Source organism: Protopterus annectens, chromosome 16.part0, assembly GCF_019279795.1.
Source record: "Protopterus annectens isolate FY-2018-M chromosome 16.part0, PAN1.0, whole genome shotgun sequence".
Taxonomy (NCBI): Eukaryota; Metazoa; Chordata; order Ceratodontiformes; family Protopteridae; genus Protopterus; species Protopterus annectens.
The window spans coordinates 820,861,360-820,887,094 of NC_056750.1; positions in this window are offsets into that span (position 1 = coordinate 820,861,360).

Below are 25,735 nucleotides of genomic sequence, written 5' to 3' on the forward strand. Positions count from 1 at the left end.
TAAATTCAGCCCATCATTGCATAAATTTAATACGTGTTTTTTAAAGTCTCATTTTCAACCTGAGTTCAGAGTTGAATATGAATTTTTTTTCTTAGTTTCCCTAAAAGAGGGGTTAAGTATATATAAGTTCCACTGTGAGCAGTTTTTCTTTTTTTCATATTCCTCTATAAACGTTTCCATTATCTGCCCAGTGTTGAAAGTAATGTCACAAAAAGTCTCTTTATTAATATATATAAATGCTCTCACCTCATTTGTTTTAAAACCAAGTGTCTTAATAACTTCATCCCATACCTTGTATATGTACATTGGAGCATCTTCCTTCTTTTCAACTCGAACATTGAACAGTCTTTTTCTTCTAACTTTTGTTTCTTCTACTTGCTTACCACGTATTCCTTCTCTCACCATCTCAGCATACGATTTCTTCTGTACCTGCATCTCCTTGCTCGGTTTGCCTTCTCAGTTCTGTATTTTCTCCATCATGTCTTCCCAAGATAAATCCTTTCCATATTCTGGTTCACTTTCCTGCACCATCTCCAACAATATATCATCCCACAACCCTCCCGACTGGAGGGTTGTGACCATACAATCCTGTGTTGCATCCTTGGATTCAAAAAGCTTCTGCTGGAAAACCTCTTCTGAATCTATCTCTGCTGCATCTGCTGCTTTCCTACTACTTTGAAAAGGTTTGACTGCCTTTCCCTCCATCTCCAACACACCATACTCCTCTCTCATGCTATTCCTGGCTTCTAACTCCTTCTCCAATGAAAAAAAGCATCTCTGCTGTTCGATTAACAGCACCACGATCCAGATTTACCTTTTCATTCAGGTCTACAGTCTCCATTTTTGCTTATGGTAGTTTCCTGCATCTCTGTGTCACCTTAATGCCAGGACCAGAAGCAGAAAGCAATACTTGCCACACACACACACACACACACACACACACACACACACACACACACACACACACACACACACACACACACACACACACACACATATACACACAGACACACACACACACACACACACACACACACACACACACACACACATATGCATTCCCCCTACGGAAAAGAGTAGGGGAGGTTCTCCAATGCTCTGCTTAAATTTCTCCTAGTGATATAAATATCATCTGGGGGTCACCCTTGAAATGAGGCTACTAGCCCATGGGGATCTAATACAGTCAACAAATTTTAAATAAATAAATAAAATATGGATACTTTTTCATTGTAGTGGAAGCCACACTGCAACTTTGCTTTCGCACTTTGGTAATATGCCAGTCAAACAGTTTATTTCTCCATGGTGTACAGAAGATCAAGACAATGTTATATGATAGCAAGACGTTTCACAGCCCTGACGTGCCTCCACTGGCTATCATGTCCTCATCTGGTGATTCTACTAAACAGGTGAAATTTGTCAAATACCTGGGATTTCCACATGCTAAAGCAGTACCACTCTCTCAGCAGATCTGCTGTGCTATTAAAAGACTCATTCAAATATGTGAGTCTTATATTTTCAAAAAAGTCCCCCACAATTCCACTTCTAAATATAAAGTTGCAGTGCATTTTTTCTTGCCTTGCTTCTATGATAGCTGTAGTCTGCTTATTCTCAGTATGACAGGCATTGCTAAACTCATTTGTACATATAATGCGGTTTCAGGATTATTTTGTGGGAGTAGCCCATGATACCATTCACTTTTCAATTTTTATCAGGTTAACCCCAACTGACAGCCATATGTTTATCCAGTTTTCCAATGTTCATGCCATTCTCCAGCCAGATAGTCATTCTGTTTTATCCAACTACCTCATTCAAGTCTCCCACACACAGACCACAGAGCTGTATCTAGGGTAGGTCAAAGAAGCAGCAGCTCCAGGCTGAAGCTGTCAGGGGACTTGATTGGCAGCTGTCAATGGGACATGAGAGGAATACAGCAGATAATACCAGACTTCTTAAATGAATGCATTTATTAGCTTAATGTGTTAGTAAATGTAAGAAGGAGCATGCATAAGCTCTTTACTACAGGTTTATGGACTACCCAGCATGGCAAGTGACTTAGTTATGTGTCTGTTAGACCTTGTATACTTCAACCAACACATTTCTCTGTTTCCTTCCTTTCTACTAGTTACAAACCTTGCAAAATTCTTTTCCCTGACAAAAGAGAAAACTGAGATCCGTCAACACCTTTAAAACATCTTAATATACTCACCTTGCATCCTCATTACAGCCGAGTGCTCCTCCAGGCGTCTTCTGCAGTTAACCCCTACTGCTCCTCTAGGCGCCTTCTACAGTTAACCCCTACTGCTCCTCTAGGCGTCAAATATGGATTGTTCATATTTCATTAATAATTCCAAAACCATGTTACTTACAAGGTACCAGGATATTTTGTCTTGAGCCATATGTGATGGCAAACACAACTCTATTGATATTTGACCTCTTTCAATGAGAGTTTTCTAGAACTATAAGGTGATAACTTAGTTTTTAAAGGCTTAAGCCACGCCCACTAGGGGTTAAAGGTGCACACTCAAAAGAGCTGCTCCGGAGTGAATGAGTTGTAGGTATGCACATTACCAACCTGTATACTAGTTACATACCATGGGGTTCTAATATCATGTGATAAATGTTGCATGCACTTTTATGAACCTTCTAATTTAGTGTATGATAACCCATGCTCTTAATGTATTACCTTTATAAGTACCTGTGTATGCCATACTAATTTGGAGAACCCCCCTACTGGCATGTACTGCATTTGTATTAGTTTTTGTATTTTTCCTATGTGGGAAACCCACACAACGACCATCAAGTCTCCCATGAAAGTTGAACTTGAGCTGAAAATACATTTCATATTAAATAAATAAATATAACTACAATTATCTGAAAATAAAAGTTGTAGATTCATGTTGCTAGCAGATAACCAGGTCCACTATGGCAATCTAAAGATCTACTTATGGTTATCTGTTAAAGGTAGGGTATTAATGGCACTGAGCCTACTTACCTTCAAATCACTAAATCTAAGCTCCCGTCCACCCTTAAAATCCTCCCTCTGCAGTAGACAGCCTACCTGCAGCCTAACAGCTCACCAAAATGACTGTATCACAATAATTAGACCACATTTCAAAACAGCCATTAGTGAGAAATCATTTTCCAAACTTAGCCTAGCTTCATGAAACCATCTTCCTAAGGAAATTTGAATGAAAAACTCTTTAAAGCAATTTAAATCTGAACTGAAAAAGCACCTTGAGTAAGAACATGTATGTTCATAAGTTCATAGATACTTACTAGACTATTGATCTGTGAGGATCCTAAGAACCCTGGCCTTACATTCCCATGGTAGTTGTTAGCCCGTATATTTAACATATAAATAACTCAGAGATGGGCTGAACAAGGATATTTTGTGATGTTTATATGTTCTTCCTATCCATGAGGGACTGTGCAGCTAAACAGTGGGTGAATTTGTAGTTATCAACATTAGTCCAAATTACATTTGAACAGAACAAAAGAAGTGTTTTGCTTTTTGTAGAGTGGCATTGCGGGGTGTTCTATAGTTAGCTATGACATAAAGCATTTTACTAATCTGGAGATGAGGTTTTTTTTTTTTTTTTTACGAATATGGCAACACCATCACCTTTACTGCTGTTGTCTAATGTGGTGGGCTGGAACTGATGGAGTGCTTTCAATGGTCTTAAACCAAATCTCTGTAATGATGTATATATCCATGTTTTACAAGGTAAATCATGCATAAACCCATAGTTTACAATCTTTCATTTGTATTGCAGCATCATCCGTGGTGATTGTGGAATGCTGCTCAAGGCTAGGTTCATACCAGCCTCAGACATATATTCCAAAAGCTCCATCTTGTGCTCTTCAATATAATCCTAGGAAGTACATCTCAAGTCATTTACATCCACATGTACTATGACTGTGTCATATGTGTATTTATGGTGACTATGACTGTGTCATATGTGTATTTATGGTGACTATGACTGTGTCATGTGTGTATTTATGGTGACTATGACTGTGTCATGTGTGTATTTATGGTGACTATGACTGTGTGATGTGTGTATTTATGGTGACTATGATTGTGTCATGTGTGTATTTATGGTGACTATGACTGTGTCATGTGTGTATTTATGGTGACTATGACTGTGTCATGTGTGTATTTATGGTGCAAGGACTTGAATGCTTGCATGCTGTGCAGAATCTTGGCACCTGATAAGCACTTGACTGTGACCCTCTCCTTGCAAAGCCTGTTGAGTAGTGCATTGCTGTATCTCACTATGGATTCACCTGTGACTAAGATATTGGATGATGTGGATGTTTGCCTTATGGCTTGTTGCTGTCAGTGTGACTCTTAGATGGCTGTTTCATGGTCAGTGCTGCCTGTGTGGGTTTGTGAAGTTGCTGATGTTGCTTGTTGTTCATCATATTGATCAATCCTGCAGTAGCCTTAGCAGCTATATGGGTTATATCCTTCCAAAGCTTCAGGGCACCTTCTATGTGCCCAAACTGTCAAGAGCTCAAGCTGAGCTGACTAAAAGACAACTTTGGGTGAGAAGTCCTTAAGTGCTTTTCTGCCACCAAAGAGTACGCTTCTCTGAGGCTGTCAGGTTTGACATCGGCTTCTGCTTTCCATTACGGAGCAGATAAGTTCCCTTTTAGGAAAAAAACTTCCATTGTATTAAGTTTGTTGATGTTTTATTACTTTCCTCTTCAGGAAAGTTATTTTAAGTATAGGAGTGTTGTGTTTTAACAGACTATGTCGAGACTGTAACATACTTTTAATGCAGCACTCATTTTTTCTGTCATTTTAAAAGTATTGTAAAACATTTTTATCTTGAGAAATTGTGTTTATTTTTCTTTTGCAGGGCTGGCATGGTGATTTAATGTGCTTTTTACTGTATTTTTTCTGCCAATAAAGTAACATTTGTGCACTGATAATGTTTACCACCAATTGCTGCTTGCCTTCTCCAGGAAAGAGACACCATTATTGGCTTGACCATGAAACAGACTACTGGTCCAACAGTAAGTCTTTCTTCCAGCTACAAAAAAGAAAAAGTCAAGCAAACAGCCTTTGCTACCACAGCAGGCTAGAAGTTTGCCTCAGCTGCAGGTGAGTGAAACTGCTCTGACCATTTGCTGTACCTCAAACCACTCATCTTATATCCAGGATCCTTCTGGTTTAGCACTAACAGCCACCATGGACTAGGGGATAGCCACATCCACTGCAGCATTTGGGGTCCCCTTAGTGGCAAAGAAGACCAACTCTTGTGGTTCCTGAGAGAGGGAACAGAGAAAGGTTTCCCTGTTGTGTCATAATGCTGTGCCCATCCCTAGTAATAATCAGTCTCAACAAAATTCTGGTAAACAGACATTTAAGAAGAAATGGCAAAGGAATTCCAAAATGAAGTCTCAAACCTCCCAAAGCCAGGGACAGTCCAACAAATCTGAATGACCGTTCACTTTATCTTGTGACTCTTCCCACCCTGCCCCCTTTTTTCTTCCAGAAATTTTGAATCTCCATTTTACTGTTTGGCAACAGATTGTTTCAGGCAAATGGGTTCTAAAAATCAATCATCAGATCAAATCTCTAGGTCATTCTCTATACAGCCATACTGTTGCTCTAGCCTGGAACAAAATACCTCTAATCATGTGATCCATCCCAAATAGACTCAGCTTCAAGAAAGCCTTATGAGATAAACTCCTTAACTCCTGACTCTATCTTCTGTCTTAGTACCTCCTAACCTTCCACCCACCTACCTCACTTCTCTAACTCCTCCTCTAACTTCCACTCCCTGATCCCCCCTTCTATCCCCCTCTACCCATTATCACACTTCTTCTGTACTACACTCTTCCGCATACTGATGCCTAATTTTCCACTATCCCCCCTCCCATCCCCCAGCAAGTCATCCTCTCACTTCCATGTCCCTTCACTCTACCCCTTTCCTCCCACTTCCATGTCCCTTCACATTTCCCCTTTCCTCTCACTTCCATGTCCCTTCACTCTTCCCCTTTCCTGTCACTTCCATGTCCCTTCACTCTTCCCCTTTCTTCTCACTTCCATGTCCCTTCACTCTTCCCCTTTCCTCTCACTTCCATGTCCCTTCACTCTTCCCCTTTCCTCTCACTTCCATGTCCCTTCACTTTTCCCCTCTCCTGTCACTTCCATGTCCCTTCACTCTACCCCTTTCCTCTCACTTCCATGTCCCTTCACATTTCCCCTTTCCTCTCACTTCCATGTCCCTTCACTCTTCCCCTTTCCTGTCACTTCCATGTCCCTTCACTCTTCCCCTTTCCTCTCACTTACATGTCCCTTCACTCTTCCCCTTTCCTCTCACTTCCATGTCCCTTCACTCTTCCCCATTACTCTCACTTCCATGTTCCTTCACTTTTCCACTTTCCTGTCACTTCCATGTTCCTTCACTTTTCCCCTCTCCTGTCACTTCCATGTCCCTTCACTCTTCCCCTTTACTCTCACTTCCATGTTCCTTCACTTTTCCCCTTTCCTGTCACTTCCATGTTCCTTCACTTTTCCCCTTTCCTGTCACTTCCATGTCCCTTCACTTTTCCCCTCTCCTGTCACTTCCATGTCCCTTCACTCTTCCCCTTTACTCTCACGTCCATGTTCCTTCACTTTTCCCCTTTCCTCTCACTTCCATGTCCCTTCACTCTTCCCCTTTACTCTCACTTCCATGTCCCTTCACTTTTCCCCTTTCCTGTCACGTCCATGTTCCTTCACTTTTCCCCTTTCCTGTCACTTCCATGTCCCTTCACTCTTCCCCTTTACTCTCACTTTCATGTCCCTTCACTTTTCCCCTTTTCTGTCACTTCCATGTCCCTTCACTTTTCCCCTTTCCTGCCATTTCCATGTCCCTTCACTTTTCCCCTTTCCTGTCACTTCCATGTTCCTTCACTTTTCCCCTTTCCTACCACTTCCATGTCCCTTCACTCTTCCACTTTACTCTCACTTCCATTTCCCTTCACTTTTCCCCTTTCCTCTCACTTCCATGTCCCTTCACTCTTCCCCATTACTCTCACTTCCATGTCCCTTCCCTTTTCCCCTTTCCTGTTACTTCCATGTCCCTTCACTCTTCCCCTTTACTCACATCCTTTTTTTTCTCCTTTTCCTTTTTCTTCTCCTCAGCTCCTCCCATCTACATGTACAACAAGGCTGCAGATAGCTCTGCTCTCCCTTTCCGCTGCTGCAACTTACTACTACCTTCACAATTCTCTCTGACAACTTTCCTTGTTTTTTTATTTCACTATTAAATCTTGAATTCCTACTCAGACCATGTTTTTATCTTCACTATGTTTAATCTGCCTATGCCTGTTAATTATGTACATTTTAAAAAACATTGTCATCAATTGCATATTTTGTTTCTATTTTTATTATTTTTATTGTTTATTATTCTTTACATTGTTTTATTGTATAATTAATTTTTCTGTTTTGCTGGAGCTCTTCTCCCAGTGTCTCTGCTGAAAAAATGCCCACGCCCAGTCGGACCTATCCCGATTAACAAATGTCAAAATAAATACATACATTTGTTTTAAATCTGTAGTTTTGAATATTTTTTTCAGCAGGAAATAAAATAAAATGTATGAACCAATAATGGCAAAACTCCTGTTTCAGAACATTACAATCATAAAAGACCACTCAAACTTCTGTCATTACAATCCACCAATACCAGTCAATATACACAATCTCAGCAGAAGTAAAAGTCATCTGAATAATTCTATATTAAATAGATCTGTAACTGATTAAGAGGTTGTTACTGGCAAACAACTTTACATTTCAGTGTTTCATCTACAAATTCAGTGCCTGCTATCCTTGAAGAGTTAATTGCCTATGTTGCATTAAAAGAACGTTGATAATCTGGTAATATTGCAATAGGGAATGGCTGGCAAAGTAACAAGACGTTCATAGTTACTAAGCATTCCATCCAAAGGAGGACACACTCAAGAGTGCAGCACTCCCATCCCCCTTAAACTACACCATGCGATCAACAATACATCTATATGGTAGGTGAATAAAATTTACAACCTTCTGCACCAAAAGCAAGTATGCTACCTACTTGGCTAATAACACTGCATTTAAATATAATAGCACAGACACTGACTGCCATCTGCTAAATAAAATAGTCGCACATTGAAAACAGACAACATGAGCAACAGTAAAGTTCTCTGCCCTTGAACCTCATGATTGCTTGAAAATGTACTGTAGCTCACAATTCTTTGAGCAGCCTGGTAGTTCATAGGTTCATAGGTTCATAGGTGTGTACTAGACTAACAGCCCTGGAGCCTATATAAGCCTAGCCCAAGAAGATTCCCTGGTATCATGCCGCCCAATGTCAGTTCCCAGTGCCCCTGTCAAGCAAGGCCACTGAACTAGTCCCCGGGGTGAACTTCCTATTGTCCATCCACTTGTCAAGATTTCTCTTAAAGAGGGCCAGTGAAGTGCTCTGCCTGACGTGAATCGGAAGTTTGTTCCAGAGTATGGGAAGTCTCTGGGTTAGGGACCTGTCCTTCCAGCATGTTCTGTTTATTGTGGTAATGAGGTTTAGGTCCCTGGAGCATGTGGCATGAAGGGACTGGTATTTCTTTAGGTGTAGCATGTCTAGCAGCTCTGGGTCAGACATGGCTTTGTAGGTCAAGCAGAGATCGCCTCTAAGTAGACGATAAGAGACAGAGTATAGCTGGAGTTTTTTGAGTCTGTCCATATAGGGCATGTATCTAAGAACTAAGATCCTCTTAGTGAGGTATTTTTGTAGCCTTTCCAGTTGTTCTAGGTGTCTAGTGAGGTACATACCAAATGGGGCATTGTATTCTATAATAGGTCTAATGAGGGACAAGTAGAGAGGGATTATGACCTCTTTTCTTCCTAGATGAGAAACCTTTTGTAATGAGATGTGCCACTTAGAAGGACATTCTGACTACAGTGGCAAAGTGGTTATCAAAGGAGAGGTTGCTGTCAACCTGTGTCCCCAGGTATCTTATCACACCTTTGGTGTTTAGTAGACTACCGCCTATGTGGTAGTTCATGGGCACCAAATTTTTCCCAAAGGGAAGAACAATGCACTCTCTGGCATTGAGTTAAAGGCCATGGTTTTGGCACCAGTCATTGGTGTCAGTGAGGCCTTTTTGTAGAATGTCTACATCAGTTGGAGATTCAATAATGGCTCCCAGTTTGCAATCATCTGCGAACTTGGTCAGCCAGACTCCCTTTGCATTGCCTTGAACTTCAGAGAAGTAGATGCCAAGCAGAAAAGGCTTTGGCAAGATCTATGTAGGCTGTGTGAACTACCTTGCCCTCATCCACAGCTCTGGTGACAGACTTGAAGAAGTCTATCAAGTTGAGCAGGCATGATCAACCTTTCACAAACCCAAACTGCATGGGATCCAGAGTTTGGAGATTCCCTATGTCCTTATTTATAAGATCCATGATGATGCACTCCATAGCCTTACATATCAGACTCTTCAGACTAATGGGGCGGTAGTTCCCAGGGTCTGTAGTCACTCCCCCTTTGTGGAGTGGGATGGCCATAGCAGTGCGCCATTCGGTAGGAACAAAGCATGAAATGAGGCTGTGATTGAACAGGGTACTCAAGTGTGGTGCCAGTTCATAGATTCATGGGTTGTGAGCCATTTTAAGCCTAGCCAATTATCCCTTGTGAGACTCAAACTCTGCACCTTGTGTTTGTAAGGCAAACACCTTAACCATTAGGCCACCCTCCCAACACTTTGTAATTCATGGGCAGTGCATTTTTTACCTGTGTAGCTGTGATAATAGGGACTTGGCATCCCTCAGGTATTGTGATAGGCCATTTAGGGGGTGAAAGGGGGGTAAAGTTTGCACTGAACCTGTCAGCCAATATGTTGGCAATATCAGTTAGTTCTGTATATGTATTGCCATTGTGCTGTAACTCAGAGCAGATCTGAGTATTGCATGTAGATTCTTGACATAACTATAGAATGCCTTGTGGTTGTCTTTAGAATCTGCAACAATTTTGTTTTCATAGCTAGCTTTACAGGATTTGATGCTAGATCTCAGTTTTTTGCTGAGGCTAACAAGGGAGTTTTTCCAGTCTTGTGAATTCACCCTTTTCTGCAACAGTTTTTTTCCTTATGTTGTAGAGTTTGTTTATGGTGGGGGACCACCAGATTGGCTTCCTTTTTTGGAGGAGAACTTCTTGCATCTGTTTGTTATGGCCCATTCCATGCACTTGTGTATGTAATCAAACAGTGCATTGGTGCATGATTCAGCAGTCATGCACCTATTTTCCATTTGCATGGGTGTCGTGAAGTTAGCCACCTCTGTTTTTAGAAGCCCAAAATTGGCTTTGGAGAAGTTTTTTATGGCGGTTTCCTTTGGGGGGTGGTGGATATCCATGGTGATTAGCTTGTGGTCAGATCTGACCAGGGAGGAGTTGATTACTGGTGTAGAACAACAGTTGCCCATGTTAGTAATGACCAAGTCAAGGATGTTTCTACCCCTGGTGGGGGGAAGAATGAATTGGATGTCTAGGGCATTGGAATTAATGAATTCCATAAAATGTTTAGCAAGTGTGTTGGTACATGAGTAATTTTCCCAGTTAATGGAGGGGTAGTTAAAGTCTCCCAGTATAAGGGTATTGGGTTGTACCCTAATATTTTCCAGTGTGCTTAGGAATGTGGACTGGGAGTCTTGGGACATGGTGGGGGCTCTATAGCAGGTTACAACCTGGATTGCAGTTTTACCCAGTGTTAGTTGTACCTGAAGTATTTCTGATGCATTATGTTGGGCTACTAGTCTGGAGGTGTGAATATCCTTTACGAATTTAGAGACACCACCACCTTTAGTGCTTCGGTCCAGGTTTAGGGGCCAAAAGGTGTGGTATGAATTATAGCCTGGTAGTGCTGGGGTGCTCTCCAGAGCCTTGAACTAGGTCTCGGCCACTACACAGATGTCGATGTTCTCCATTTTAAGGAGTGCTTCGAGCGAGTGCATTTTGAGATTTAGACTTCTAGCACTGAGTAGCATAACGCTCAGATTTTGTTTGCTTGTAGCTGTTATGGTGGTAATTTGTCTTCAGGACATTGCCTAAAAAAATGCACTATAGGGGTGGCAAGAGCCTTGGCCAGTATCTGGAATCCCCTGGGGTGACAGGTGCAGGCCATTTCTGGTGAAGCATTGAGGTCTGTCGATCATATCATCCCAGGCAGACAGATACTGGATCTCCTTAGAAAGACAGCAGAAATTTAGCCAATTGTTGAAGTCAATCATTTTTTGCTTGTACTGTGGTATCATTCTGGGTGATGATAGGATGCTACTCAGAGCTAGGGTCATACCTGCCTGGGCTACAAGATCCAAGAGCTCCTCTGTGTCTCTTTTCATGTAGTCCAGGGAGGCACATCTTAGGTCATTCACACCAACATGGACAATGACAGAGTCATATTTGTACCTGTTGTGGAGTGACCTAAGTGCCTGCGTTATGTGTCGGATCATGACACCTGTCAGGCAGCTGATCTTAACTTTTTCCTTATTCAACCTAGTGAGTGGGATATCAGTGTGCCTTACTATTGAGTCACCTGTGACTTGTGTATTGGGTAAGTTGTTTTCCTTTATGGGCTTTGGTTGAGTGGCACACTATTTATGTGAGCTATGTGTCTCATGGTTTGTGCTGGGATGTGGTGGTTGTTTGTATTTCTGCTTTGGAGGTCTCTGTTGTTTGGGCACATTTTTATTGAGAGCCTCCACAAAAGTAGGTGTGTGTTTTGTGTTACTATGTGAGGATTGTTGTGGTGTAAGTTCTGGAGGGCTATGTGTTGAATGTGGTGTGGTTCAGGTGTTAACCTTCTCCTCTTGACTGGCTAATCCAGTCTTAGCCGGAAAGTGCTTGGCCTCCATTTTGGCTATATATGTGCATCTCTCACAAGTCATAGTGTTGGAAGGTAAGAGGAGAGGGTTGTCTGTGTACATGAGGCAGTTGCTACATTGCCTCAGGATGCCCAAATTAACCAGGTTGACAGGAGAAAGCACAGGGAACTGACCTTTAGACATGCCTGGATATGAGCTCAATATATTAAGTACTGAAGCCTTTTACAGGAAAAATGCCACTCAAAATGTCTGTCTGTACAAAGCACTGCCAAACACTTGAGGGAAAACTAATACATAGACCCTGAAAATTTAAGAATGAAATATTTAGGCAGATATTCTAAAGTTAGGAAGAAAACAAGCAGTATGTACTGAAAATAAAGAATTAGCTTGTCAAGAATGATGAAAAGAGAGGAGTTGCATGAATGGCTTTTGCTTGGCTACTACTAATGCTGGTCTCAGCACAGATTCACTCCATTGGGATACAATACTCTTTTGCTTCTTCTCTCACCAAAAGCAAAATGTTAGCATCCCAAGAAGAGAAGCAGGCCACTGCCTGTTTGGTGATCCACAGTTTTGTTCCAGATGTTGCAAGGGTCTGCAGGCTTGTAGCCTTTTTCTGGTAGATGCCTCAAATAGCAACCAGACCAATCAGGTACGTTAAGCACAGACATTCACTCTCCAACCAGAAAGAGTCAGGATCAATGCACTCTGCTCCTACGCTCACCAGGATCAGAATATAAGCACAGATTCCAAGCTTTCACCTATAAAGCAGTTATTAACCATTCTGGTGATCAGTAGTCTCCAGGAAATAATGTAACTGCACTCCTTCTCTCACCAGGAGAAAACAGAAATACTAATCCCAAGATGACTGCTGAGAGGCAGAATGTGGGCCCTCCAATAACTGCTGGTCTTGCAATAGATGCTTAAAGGTAAGATGAAAAAAAAATGGTTTAATCTAAACACTATGGTGTACACTAGAGGAGTTAGATGTGAAAGTAGGTAACTTAAGTTTTACCTGTCTAAAAACTTAAGTTTTTGTGGAGAGTCACTATTTTTAAAGCAGAATCCGCGGTGGTGCATCGATAGCGTTGTTGCCTCACAGCAAGAGGTTCTCCCGTTCGATTCACGGCTGGAGTGTGGGGAGTGCCTTCTGTGTGGAGTCTGCATGTCCTCCCCGCAGTTGGGTGGGCGTTCAAAAGACATGCGTAAATGGGCGTGCCTTTGTTGAAGGTTAAACATCGAGCTGGCACCTTGGTGTTCATGAAAATCTACTGCCAATCATTAGCGGACAAGAGGTCCACTGTGGCGACCCCTAACTGGGAAAAGCCGAAAGACAAACAACAAATATTTTTAAAGCAGCAAGATAGATTGAAAGGGGGTGGTCACTTTTTTATTCTGGTACTATGGAATACAGTAGGATGGCCAATAAATTTAAATAGCTGAAGGGGAGTGATTTCACAAAATGATAATTTTGTACTTGCTCACACCAACCAGTAAAACCAGAGAGGAAATGAGATATATGGTCAAATTAACATAAATGGCAAGCAACTAGAAAGACAGTGATGTTTAAGAACACAGCAGTAACTGGGTGAGAGAGTGGGAAAAATTTCTCTCTGACTGACAAGAGACAGAGCTGTGGTGTCTTCAAGTTTTAATATGCAGTTAAAAGCAGAATACAAGTAAAACGCAGTGTAAAGAAAACAAATCACAGTATACAAAATAGAAAAAGGCAATAAAGAAATACAGAATACAATAAAAATAAAAAGCAAACCAACCTTTCCCTCACAGCAAACTGCAGCAGAGTCCAGGTGAGCCTTTCAAGTAAAGCTCTGACATGTTTTATTTTACCCCTTAAATAGAAGGTTTAGTTCCTAGCTCCCACCCCTCAGTTCACAGATAATTAACCTTAACTGACCTCTTCTAACTTATGTGTGACGCCTTAATTGACCTGTTCTAATTTCTCTTTGACTCACAAGAGACAGAGCTGTGGTGTCTTTTCAAGTTTTAATATGCAGTTAAAAGCAGAATACAAGTAAAACAGTGCAAAGAAAACAAATCACAATATACAAAATAGAAAAAGGCAATAAAGCAATACAGAATACAACAAATAAAAAGCAAACCAACCTTTCCCTCACAGCAAGCTGCAGCAGAGTCAGGGTGAGCCTTTCCAGTAAAGCTGTAGAGGATTCATAGGTTCATAGATTCATAGGTTCATACTAGGCTATCTGCCCTGGGGCATTTCTAAGCCTAGCCCGATTGTGTTTGGCTTATGCCACCCCTTGATTTGAGTATACTGTGCCCTTTTTAAAGTTTAGCTTACTGTGCCTCTGTCTAATAGTGACATGAAAGTAATCCCCGGGACAAACCTACGATCCCCCATCCACTCATCAAGATTCTTCTTGAAGAGAGTCAGTGAGGTGCTCTGCCTAACATGAATTGGAATTCTATTCCAGAGCGAAGGGAACCTCTGGGTTATGAATCTGCCCCTCCAGCATGTTCTATTTATTTCTGTGCTGAGGTTCAAGTCCCTTGAGCGCGTGGTTCTAAGGGATTTAGATTTACTGAGGTGGAGCATGTCCATTAATTCTGGGTTGGACAAGGTTTTATATGTCAGGCATAGATCGCCTCGAAGTAGGCGGTATGCAACTGAGTAGAGCTGGAGTTTTTTTAACCGAGCAGCATATGGCATCTGTTTGAGTCCCTTGATCCTCCTGGTGAGGTACTTTTGGGGTCTTTCTAATTGTTGCAGGTGTCGGGTAAGGTACATCCCAAAGGGGGCATTGTATTCTATGATGGGCCTGATGAGGGATGAATAAAGGGGCACGATTACCTCTCTTGATCTAGATGTGAATCCTTTCATGATGAAGTGGGCTATGTAGAAGGTCTTTCTAACCACTTTGGTAATGTGGTTGTCAAAGGAGAGATTGCTATCAACTTGGGTCCCCAGATCCCTAATTATTTTCTCTGTACTTAATGGGTTACCACCTATGTGGTAATTTGTGGGCACATTGTTTTTGCCAAAGGGTATGACTATACACTTTTTGGCATTTAGCTTTAGACCATGGCTCTGGCACCAGTTATCCGTCTCTGCGATACCTTTTTGAAGGATGTCTGTGTCAGCTGGAGAGTCGATTATGGCGCCCAGTTTGCAGTCATCTGCGAACATGGTGAGCCATAGTCCTCCCATATTGGCCTGTACCTCAGAAAAGTAAATACCGAACAAGGGAGGTCCCAGGACAGAACCTTGTGGGATGCCACTTGTGACCGGTTTCGAGTCTGACATGGCTCCAGCAACTCTGACTCTGTGGGTTCTGTCTTTGAGCCAGTTTGCAACCCATCTTGTGACATAGGGGTTTATATTTAGGCTGGATAGCTTATCTATGATGCTCGAGTGGGGTATTGTGTCAAATGCCTTTGCGAGGTCCAGATAGGCTGTGTGGACTACCTTCCCTTCATCCATGGCCTTGGTGACTGTTTCGATGAAGTCGACCAGGTTCAAAAGGCAGGATCTGCCCTTGATGAAGCCAAATTGGGTAGGATCTAGTGTCTGTAGGTCCCCAATGTCTTTGTTTATGAGTTCCATGATGATCCTCTCCATAGCCTTGCATACTAGGCTAGTCAGGCTTATGGGGCGATAGTTTCCAGGGTCCACAGAGGCGCCACCTTTGTGGAGTGGGACCACTGTTGCGGTACGCCATTCTTTGGGCACATATCCTGTAGTGAGGCTGAGATTGTACAGCAGTTTTACTTGAGGGATTAGTTCTTCTTGGAGTTCATGTAGGACGCAACCCGGGACGCCATCTGGTCCCATGGAAGCAGTGTTTTTTGCTTTGGAGAGGGCGGCCTTCACCTGAGCATCAGAGATGTTTGGGAGGCTGCACTCTGCCTGGATAGATACTTGCTCTTTTGGGGGGGAGGGGGTGGAAAAGTTTGCACTGAACCTGTCTGCCAGGATATTGGTGATGTCTGTGGGTTCAGTGTATTTTTGTCATTTAGAATCAACTCAGAACAAGTCTGGGAGTTGCATCCCAGGTTCCTAACATAACTGAAAAAAGCCTTATGATTGTCTTTAGTGTCCTGTGCAATTTTTCTCTCAAAGCTGGCCTTGGAGGATTTTATGAGGGATCGTAATTTTTTGCTAGTACTGATCAGAGATGCCTTCCCTTTTAGGGATTTTGCTCTATCATGTAGTAGCTTCCTCCTTCTGTTGTACAGTTTATTTATGGCTGGGGTCCACCAGACTGGATGCCTGCCTTTGGATGATTGGGTCTTGATTTTGTTTGGGATAGCATGATCCATGCATTCCTGGAGATGTCCATAGAATGTGTTTATATAGGATTCTGCAGTTTGGGCCGTAGTTTCCACTGGCCCTGGGGCCTTGAAGGATTCCACTTCAGTTTTGAGAAGTGTGAAGTTCGCTTTTGAGAAGTTTTTCACTGTGGTTTTCTGGGCTGGGGGTGGGGTCGGGATGTGGATATCCAGTGAAATTAATTTATGGTCTGATCTTACCTGGGATATACTTCTGGTATGGAGCATAGAGTCCCCATGTTGGTAATGATCAGGTCTAGTATGTTTTCCCCTCTTGTGGGAGTGGTGACTAGTTGTTCCATAGCATTTGAGTTTATAAATTCCAGGAACCTTTGGGCTAAGGTGCTGGGGCTTGAGTAATGCTCCCAGTCTATGTTTGGGTAGTTGAAGTCGCCCAATATAATGGTGTTCGGAGAGATCTTAGTGTTCTCCAATGTTTTCAGGAAAGCCGAGTGGGATTCCTGACTTTGAGAGGGTGGTCTGTAGGATGCTATAAACTGAAAAGCAGTCTTGCCCACTGTCAGTTGCACATGGATGGTCTCCGATACTTCGTGCACTGCCACTAACGTAGAGGTGTGGATATCCTTGATAAATATGGAAACTCCCCCTCCTTTTGTGGTTCGGTCCGGGTTTTGGGGCCGAAAAGCATGATATGAGGTATAACCTGGTAGTGCTGGGGTGCTCTCTGGAGCCTTGAACCAGGTTTCTGTCACTGCACAGATATCGATGTTCTCCATACTGAGGAGAGCTTCGAGTGCATGCATCTTGAGCTTAAGACTTCTGGCATTTAGCAGCATTACCCTTAGTTTCTTGTTCCTTGTGCTGTCTATGGAGGTGGGTTTGACTTTTGAGCCTTGCCTAAAAAAGGCACTATGGGGGTGGCAAGAGCCTTTGCCAATATCCGAAAGCCCAGGGGTGACAGGTGCAAGCCATCCTTAGCGAAGCAACGTGGCTTGTCAAGCATGTCATCCCAGGCTGACAGACACTGGATCCCCTGTGAATGACACCAAAATTTTAGCCAACTGTTAAAATCAATCATTTTGTCTTTATACTGTGGCATCATTCTAGGTGAGGGTAAGATGCTGCTCAAGGTAAGGGTCATACCGGCCTGGGCTACATGATCAGAGAGCTCCTCTATGTCTCTTTTCATGTAGTCAAGGGAGGTACGTCTCAGGTCATTCACGCCAGCATGTACAATGACTGAGTCATATCTGTATTTGCTTTGGATCTTGTCTCATGTAATCAGCATGCACTGCTTGAGCCTGTGTAAGTTAATTGACTAACCTGTCATCCTTAACTAGGACATTTATCTCTCTCTCTCTCTCTCTCTCTCTCTCTCTCACACACACACACACACACACACACACACACACACACACACACACACACACACAGCATGTCAGGAAGTTGAGGCAAGGCAACTTATGAACAGAATAGTTAAGCAAGTCCAAATTCTGTGTGTCTCTTTCACAGCAGCAAGTGTGTGGAATGTGTTTACATTACATATGCATTGGTGTATGCATGTGTTGTATTAAAGATACATGCACGTATGCAATCAGCATCTGTGTACTGAATATGTAATATATAATAATATAATATATAACATTAATATAGAAGAAGAAGCCATTTCTTGTTCTCAGTTTTGTTTCTTTTTAACTCATTCCTCAAGTAAACCTCTTTGCTGCCTGTCTGAACAATCACCTGGCAATATTCTGTTCTAGGACTCTGTTCAAGAAGGCCTGGAAGAGAGATGCCTTTTCTTTTCTTTGGACAGGAATGTTCCTGTATGCATTTCCACTCTTTCTGCTAATATCTAGGGTACATCTGAAGACTCAGAAGGAATCCCCCCAAGATGAATGTGTTAACTCTCTTCTGGGCCACCAACAATGGTTCTCCCTTCTTTTAGAAATGGCCAGAGGCAATTATCACAAGCTTCCTCACAGACTGTATCTATTCACACAAAGACAGGGATGGTTGCTACACCCCAACATCAACTACATCAATCATCTTCAATTGACTGTCTGGATGATAGGATCTTAATTCCTTTTAGTCACCTGTTTACTGAGGATGTGCAACAGGTATTAATGGAGGCAAGAAAAAACTGCTACTTGAAAATTATATATAAGCAAATGGAAAAGATTTTCTAGTTGTTGCCAACAACTTAACCATCACCCATTCAGGGCTAGTTGTTCTGTTGTTTTACAATATTTGTGTGAATTACTATCCTATAGCCTTTTTTATTCCTCTATCAAGGTTAATTTATCAGCTATTTCAGCATGTCTGCCCATGGACCCTCCTCTTTCAATGCAGTCTCATGTTAAAATGTTCTTGAAAGAGGTTTTGCATAAGAGGTCTCCAAGAAAACTGATGGTCCCTCCTTGGGATTTTAAGTTTGTGTTAGAGAAACTAACACTTGCTCCATTTGAACCAACTAATCGGTCAGACTTGAATATCTTAACATGAAAAATAGTTTTACTGACTGCTCTGTATCTGAGTTGCAAGCTTTTATGGTGAGTCAACCCTATCTCATTTTCCATAGAGACAGGGTTTCTTTTGAGGACTAATTCTTCTTTTATGCCTAAAGTGGCATCTGAGTTTACTTTAAGCCAATCTATCCATCTCCCTGTTTTCTTTTCTGAGCCTAAAAATGAGGGAGAAAGGATATTCCATACATTGTCCACAGACAACTCAGGTACTGTCTTGACAGAAGTAAATCTTTCAGATCCTCTGATCATTTGATCATTTCTAGTAAAGGTAAGAAGGAATAACTTGTGAAAAACAGACTATTTCCAAATGGTTGTCTAAGGCTGTTACATTTTGTTATACTAACCATAACAAATCGATTCCAGGCAGGGTCAAGGTCCACTCTACAGGGATTTGGTTTCATATATGACATTTTGGAAAATATTCAGTTCTAGACATATTCTAGAAGTTGATACTTGGTCCTTTGTATATACTTTTACAAAGCATTATAAGCTTGATTCCTTCTCTAGGTCCAGATTGAGCTTTGCTAGAATCATTTTCCAGGAGCTCCTGGAATCTTCTCCTTCCTCCTCCCAAAAATAGTTAGCAATGGTAAGCTATCTGGGTCTACTTCACGTTGTCGACGGCCAACAATATTGAAGCTGATATTGTCGGCACCAGAGTAGCGAAAGCAAAAAACATTGAACGTTTAAACGAAAATCTCTGTAAGGGAAGATTTCCATTTAGTTCAATATAGTGCGGTCTCGGAGTTGGTAGATTTAAGTAGGGGGGTGTGGGGGGTGCAGCCCCCCACATGGGGGATGCAGGGGTGCTTGCCCCCCTGCTTGTAAAGGTAAGTTTTTATTTATTTTTGTTTTTAGGCATTTTTTTATCTTTCAATGTTTCAGAATTCGATGATATGGTGTCAACCATATCAGATTCGATATTCTGAAACTTCGATAAGATAATATAGATTCAGCTATCCTTATAGCTAAGACTACCACAGCAGTTATTAATATAGTGAACATAGTACAGTTGTATAAGTTGAACTTACCATAACAGTAGATTTTTAAATGATTTGATTGCTGCTGCAGTATATGCTTCTCCTTCATCCCCCTTGTTTGCTGGTGTGCTTTTTATGCCAGGATGTGGACATTTAGTTATTTATTTTTTACTTAACATTATCCTTTCAGGGCTCGGCCTTCCTCTTGTTACTGGTAGGAAAGTTGTGAAGAGTTTCACACCCAAACTTGTCTTTTAATCAGCTCAGCTCAAGCTACTTGACAGTTTTGGTACATGGAAACTGCCCATCTTTTATATCCTTGGCAGGATATAACCCATGTAGCTAAGGCTACTGCAGCAATGAAAATTCAAACACCTACTGTTATGTATGGTAAGTTCAACTTAAACAACTGTATTTTTATTATATTACATTTAGGTGGCCTTTATGGTTTAGGTGAGTCACTTTTAAGAGCCTCAGAATATGCAGGTGTATGCGAATGGTCTGAGCTGTCTGTGCTTTGTTTAGTGTTGGGTTGTATGGTACTGACAACCTGCTTATTATTTCTTTGGGTTTGGGAGGGAGCTTTGGTTCCAGCAATATTGTATAGCCACATCTCTTATACACTGCACCTACTGATTTAAGTAGTGTTTGGTTGTCAGTAATCATGAGACAATTTTTGCATTGTCTCAAGATACTCAAAACTCACAGAACAAGCTTATCAGTACACGCATTATTAAGCAGTTATATCAAAGGTCACTTAGCTTGATGAATAGCTTAAAAACGATACATAGTGACAACAGCCAATAAAGGGGAAAGGGAGGGAATTATATTGTTAAATTATCATAAGGGGCAGGCAACAACAGATACACTGGGTTTATGAACAGGATGCAAGGAAGAGAAAACGATTAGACCCTTAGCTCTATAGCTGACTGGCATGTGACTGCCTTATTCCAAACACAAGTCCTGAACTAACCTAAGATATAGTCAACAAGAAAGAAATCAGAGTTTAATATCAACAGCAGTGCAACTATTTATTATATTAATAAATCAGTATTTGTCAGTAAATACCCTATAAATCAAATGTGTGGCTCACATTTGGGTTATATGACTAGGCTTTTAAGGGCCCTAGTAGTCGTTAGCCTAGTATACAACTATGAACCTGTTTACTAGAATTACTAATATATGAAGTTAATATATTTTACTCAAAAAATGCTTAGATCTAAAATGGCTATGCTACCAAGGACAAAATACAGCTTGAACTTAAAAAAATATGTGCTGTGTTTCAAAAATGCAGCATACTTCAGCATAACTATGTATTTGCCCCAAAGATAAAAAATTATCAGCTGCACATTTATGTGCTATTAGTATCCTCCCAGGAAGATACTTATGTTAAGGTCATCATGAGCATGAAGGTTCTGCCTTGTATTATGCTTGATTTCTTACAGATGTTCAACATTTTACTCTAGAAGGTCAGTAAAGGCAACTTTTGTTTTTTAGTGATATGGCCAACTGTCAGACTGTCTATATAGCTGGATAGCTTCTTAAAAGGTCTTCCAAATGTGGAATATTTAATTTGGCTGTTCACATTAAACATCTTGTCTTACCTTTTTGACAATTTTTACTGCTCTACAACTTTTTAAGGAGACTTCAATAGACCAGACTTTCCTTATACACTTCTCATAGTCTCTAGTTTACTTTGACAATCCTGATGATCTTCTTCTCTTCTTCCTTTCACTTTGACATACTTCTCTTACACAGATGTCTGTGATTCCACCTGTATAGCTTTTTGTCTTCTACACAAATAATAGAGGATCTGAGTAACTGCTTCATCTTCAAGGCTGCAAAGATTCCAATGTTTTTCTCTGTTCTTAATCTATTTCCTCACATTCTGGCCTGCAGGCAAGAAACTGCAGCTTTATTTGATTTTGTTCCAGCATTTCCATTACTTGTTTTGTATTTTCCCTTCAGGCTTCAGTAATGTTGTTGAGGCAGGTGGATTTGTTTTCTACCTTATGCCATTTAGAAATTGAGCTGATGAGACACTGACCCCCTGCAATGAAGACTTTGTATATTCATAACTATGAGTTCATAGTCCTTATAGATTTTGTTGCTACTGCTAAGAGATTTTTCTGAAAATATTTTTAACATTTTTTTTTGAAAAAGAAAAGATTACAATAAGAAAAAATTTAAAATATTAGCAATAATGAAATACAATGAACCATGGTTTTAAAGAACAAACAATATCATAACTATTTAAAACATGTACAATAAGTCTGAGACCAAAAAGTTGTAAATGAGACAAGTCAATTTCTAGAAAAGTGATAAAAAAACAAAAAAAGCAATCTTAACAACAGTCCAAATAAATAAGGAGATGAAGATGTCAATTCAATAAGGGCCAAAACCTTTGACCAAGGATTATTCTTTCGTTTGTTTGGATAAAGTCTTCTCACTTTTACTTTAATTTCTTTAATTGCAACCTCCTTTAGAAGATTAAGAAAGTCTTCAAACTTTGATTCTGAAGAAGATTTCCAGTTCCTTGCAATAGTTGTTCTGGCCACAGCAAGTATAGTCAAAGTTAAATAAGAAAAATCTTTCTTTTGTTTATCTATTCCTAGAATATTAAAGAGAATAATTTCATTTGTTAATATAAATATATCATTCCATAATGCTTTTAAAAAAATCTTGAATTATTACCTAATAATTCTGAACCATAAGACAATCAAAAAATATGTGACCAATTAGCTTTAATTTATTTATTACATTTCCAATAGCCAGATGGATTTTCTTTTCTCATTTTAGCAACTCTTTCAGAAGTTATAAATCATCTAAACAAATATTTCCAAGTAAATCTTTTCCAGTAAAGGGTTCAAGATGTTTTTTTAACAGAGGAAATAAGTCGAGTTTTATTTTGTTCAGTAAACACTATAAAATACTCTTTAGAAAAAAGTTCAAAAAACATTTGTCTAAATTCAAATAATCTTTGGCTAACATTTGATTCATATTTTTCAAGCACCTTTATTGAATTATCACTTGTGACATAGGGACATTTGCATTCATATAAAAGTAATGAAACTATATTAACATAACAAATGAGATTAAATTATTAAATTCTTGATATTTATAAGTAATCTCAAATAAAATTAGTATCCATTCAGGAATTTAAATTAAAGTAGAGTTAGATAAGAGAAATCTTTTTAAATGATGTTAAAAATAGATATAAATAATTAAATTCATTAGTATTTATTTTAAATTCTAAACAAATAGTTTCAATAGATTTACATGTGATGCCTTCAAAACATTGTCAATCATTATAAAAATATTTGTTTTTTAAAAATTAAAAATATGAGGAGGTAGTTTATTCATAAAATCTTTACTTGATAAAAAAAGAATTAGAGATTCACATCAGAATTTATAATTTGAGTTATACAATATTATTATTTTAAAAATTTTTAAGATTGAATTTAAATAAGTTGAATTAGAAGGAGAATTTGTAGGTATTTGAATATATTTGCAAATAAAAATCCAGAAAGGATTCTATAATTTAGAGTTTATTGAGTCTAAAGAGTTTAGTTCTTGACATTCAGTAATTGCAGGTGTAAAATTTTCCAGTTAGATTTATAATTAATGTCTAACTAATTAAGAATCATTTTAATAATTGTCGTGTTTGCATAAGTTTCTATATTAGGAAAGTTTAGACCTCCATTTTTCAAAGGCCTAGTGATGATTTATATTTAATCTACATTTATTTGGATACCATTAAAAAGTTTATAAATATGTTATTGATTGTTTTTATTTGTTTCTTATTTGGTGGTAATATAAGAGATTGAGTTGTAGAAAAAAACATTTTGGAAATAGAAACATTTTAATAATTTGTAGTCCATCCTCAAATGCAATGTATATTTTATTCCCAGAATTAAGATTAGTTAAAAAAAATATTATTTTTTGTAGTTATAATTTATGGTTTATTTTGCATTATTACAAATGTGAATAAGATGCTGTCCGGTTCGATTCTCAGCTAGAGTGTCTTCTGCGTGGAGACATGCGTGAATGGGCATACCTTCGTTGAAGGTTGTGCATCAGGGCTGGTAACTCGGCATGTAAAACTCAACTACCAATCATTAGCGGACCGGAGTTCTGCTGTGACGACCCCTAACCAGGAAAAGCCGAAAGACACAAACAAACAAATGTGAATACCTAAATATAATAAATAATTATTTTCTTCACCCATTAATGAAATATTTGTATTTATTGGATATTTCTTATTAAGGGTTGGGAGGGTGGCCTAATGGTTAAGGTGTTTGCCTTACAAACACAAGGTGCAGGGTTTGAGTCTCACAAGGGATAATTGGCTAAGCTTAAAATGGCTCACAAGGGCAGCTAGCTTAGTACTAATCTATGAACCTATCTATAATCTAATAAAGATATGATTCAATTTAGAAGTATTAAGTATAAATTTGAAATTTTTAGAAAATTATCAATTATTTTCTTAACTTCTTTTGGTGTTTCTGGAGTACTTTTAATAGTTTAGAAGAATATCACCAGCAAACAACATTTATTTTGAATTATATTCTTTGTAAAAGTCTAATCCTAAGATTCTGGTATTTGAATTAATAAGGATTACAAACATTTCAATAGCTAGATCAAGTAGTAAGGGGGGGGTGAACAAACTTGTTTAGTTCCTTTGGCTAAATTTATAAATTTTGAAGTATGGGAACATAATTTTATGTATGCTTGATTATTACTATAAATTATCTTTAGCAACTTAATAAAATTAGGAGGAAAATCAAATAGTAATACTTTAAATTAATAGTCCCAATGTAAGGAATCAAATGCTTTTCAATATCTAGATTAATAAATAAAGATTCAATTTCTCTATTATTCATCATATCTATCAGAGTAATTAATATTTTAATATTATCAGAATTTGGCTTTTGCAAATAAATCCCAATTGATCAAAACTAATTACTGTTGATAAAATTCCTTTCATTTTATCAGCTAAAATTGATATGAATAGTTTATAATCTACATCAGGTAAAGAGACAGGTTGATAAGAAAAATATTCTTGAAGGTCTTTACCTTCTTTTAAAATTGGAGTAATTAGTGAGTATTTCCATGAAGAAGGTATTTGATCAATATCCTGGACTTCTGAGAAAAACATTTAGCATGATAAAAATCTTTTGGGTAAATCATTTATATAATTCAGGTATTATTCCATCATTTCAAATAGATTTATTGGATTTAATAACTTATTTTTTGAATAATTTCTTGCAGAGAAATAGGTTTTAATAAATTATTTTGTGAAGTACAGATTTTTTTAATTATAATAGAATCAATATTATCTGGTAAATTTCCCCCTCTGTTTATTTTAAAATGAATAATAATTTCTAAAATGTTGTTAAATGCTGCTGATATTTGAATTAATTTTTTGTAAAGGGATTTTTAACTTCTTTAATATTATTATTACTTGTATGAAATGTAATTATTTTTGTTATTCTACTTATATGTCTAAGAGACATTGAATAATATGCTACCTTACATTTTTCCAAAGCTAACTCAGTTTTATGAGATAATATTTCGGGTATCATTGAAAAACTCATCAGCTTAAATGTCAACCCATACATCACAAGATGGGTTGCAAACTGGCTGAGTGACAGAACCCACAGGGTCAGAGCTGCTGGCGCCATGTCAGACTCAAAGCCTGTCACAAGTGGTGTCCCACAGGGCTCAGTCCTGGGCCCACTCTTGTTTGGCATCTACTTTTCCGAAGTACAAGCAAACACAGGAGGGTTATGGCTGACAAAGTTTGCAGATGACTGCAAACTGGGCGCCATAGTAGAAAACACATCTGACACAGATATCCTTCAGAAGGGTCTCACAGAAACGGATAACTGGTGCCAGAGCGAGGCGCTAAAGTTAAATGCCAAAAATGCATAGTCATACCCTTCGGGAAAAACAAGGTTACCCCTAGCTACCAAATAGGTGGCAATCCACTGAGCACAGAAGAAGTTATCAGGGACCTGGGGACCCAGGTTGATAGTAGTCTGTCATTCGACACCCATGTAGCTAAAGTAGTTAGGAAGACCTTCTACATTGCCCACCTTATCATGAAGGGA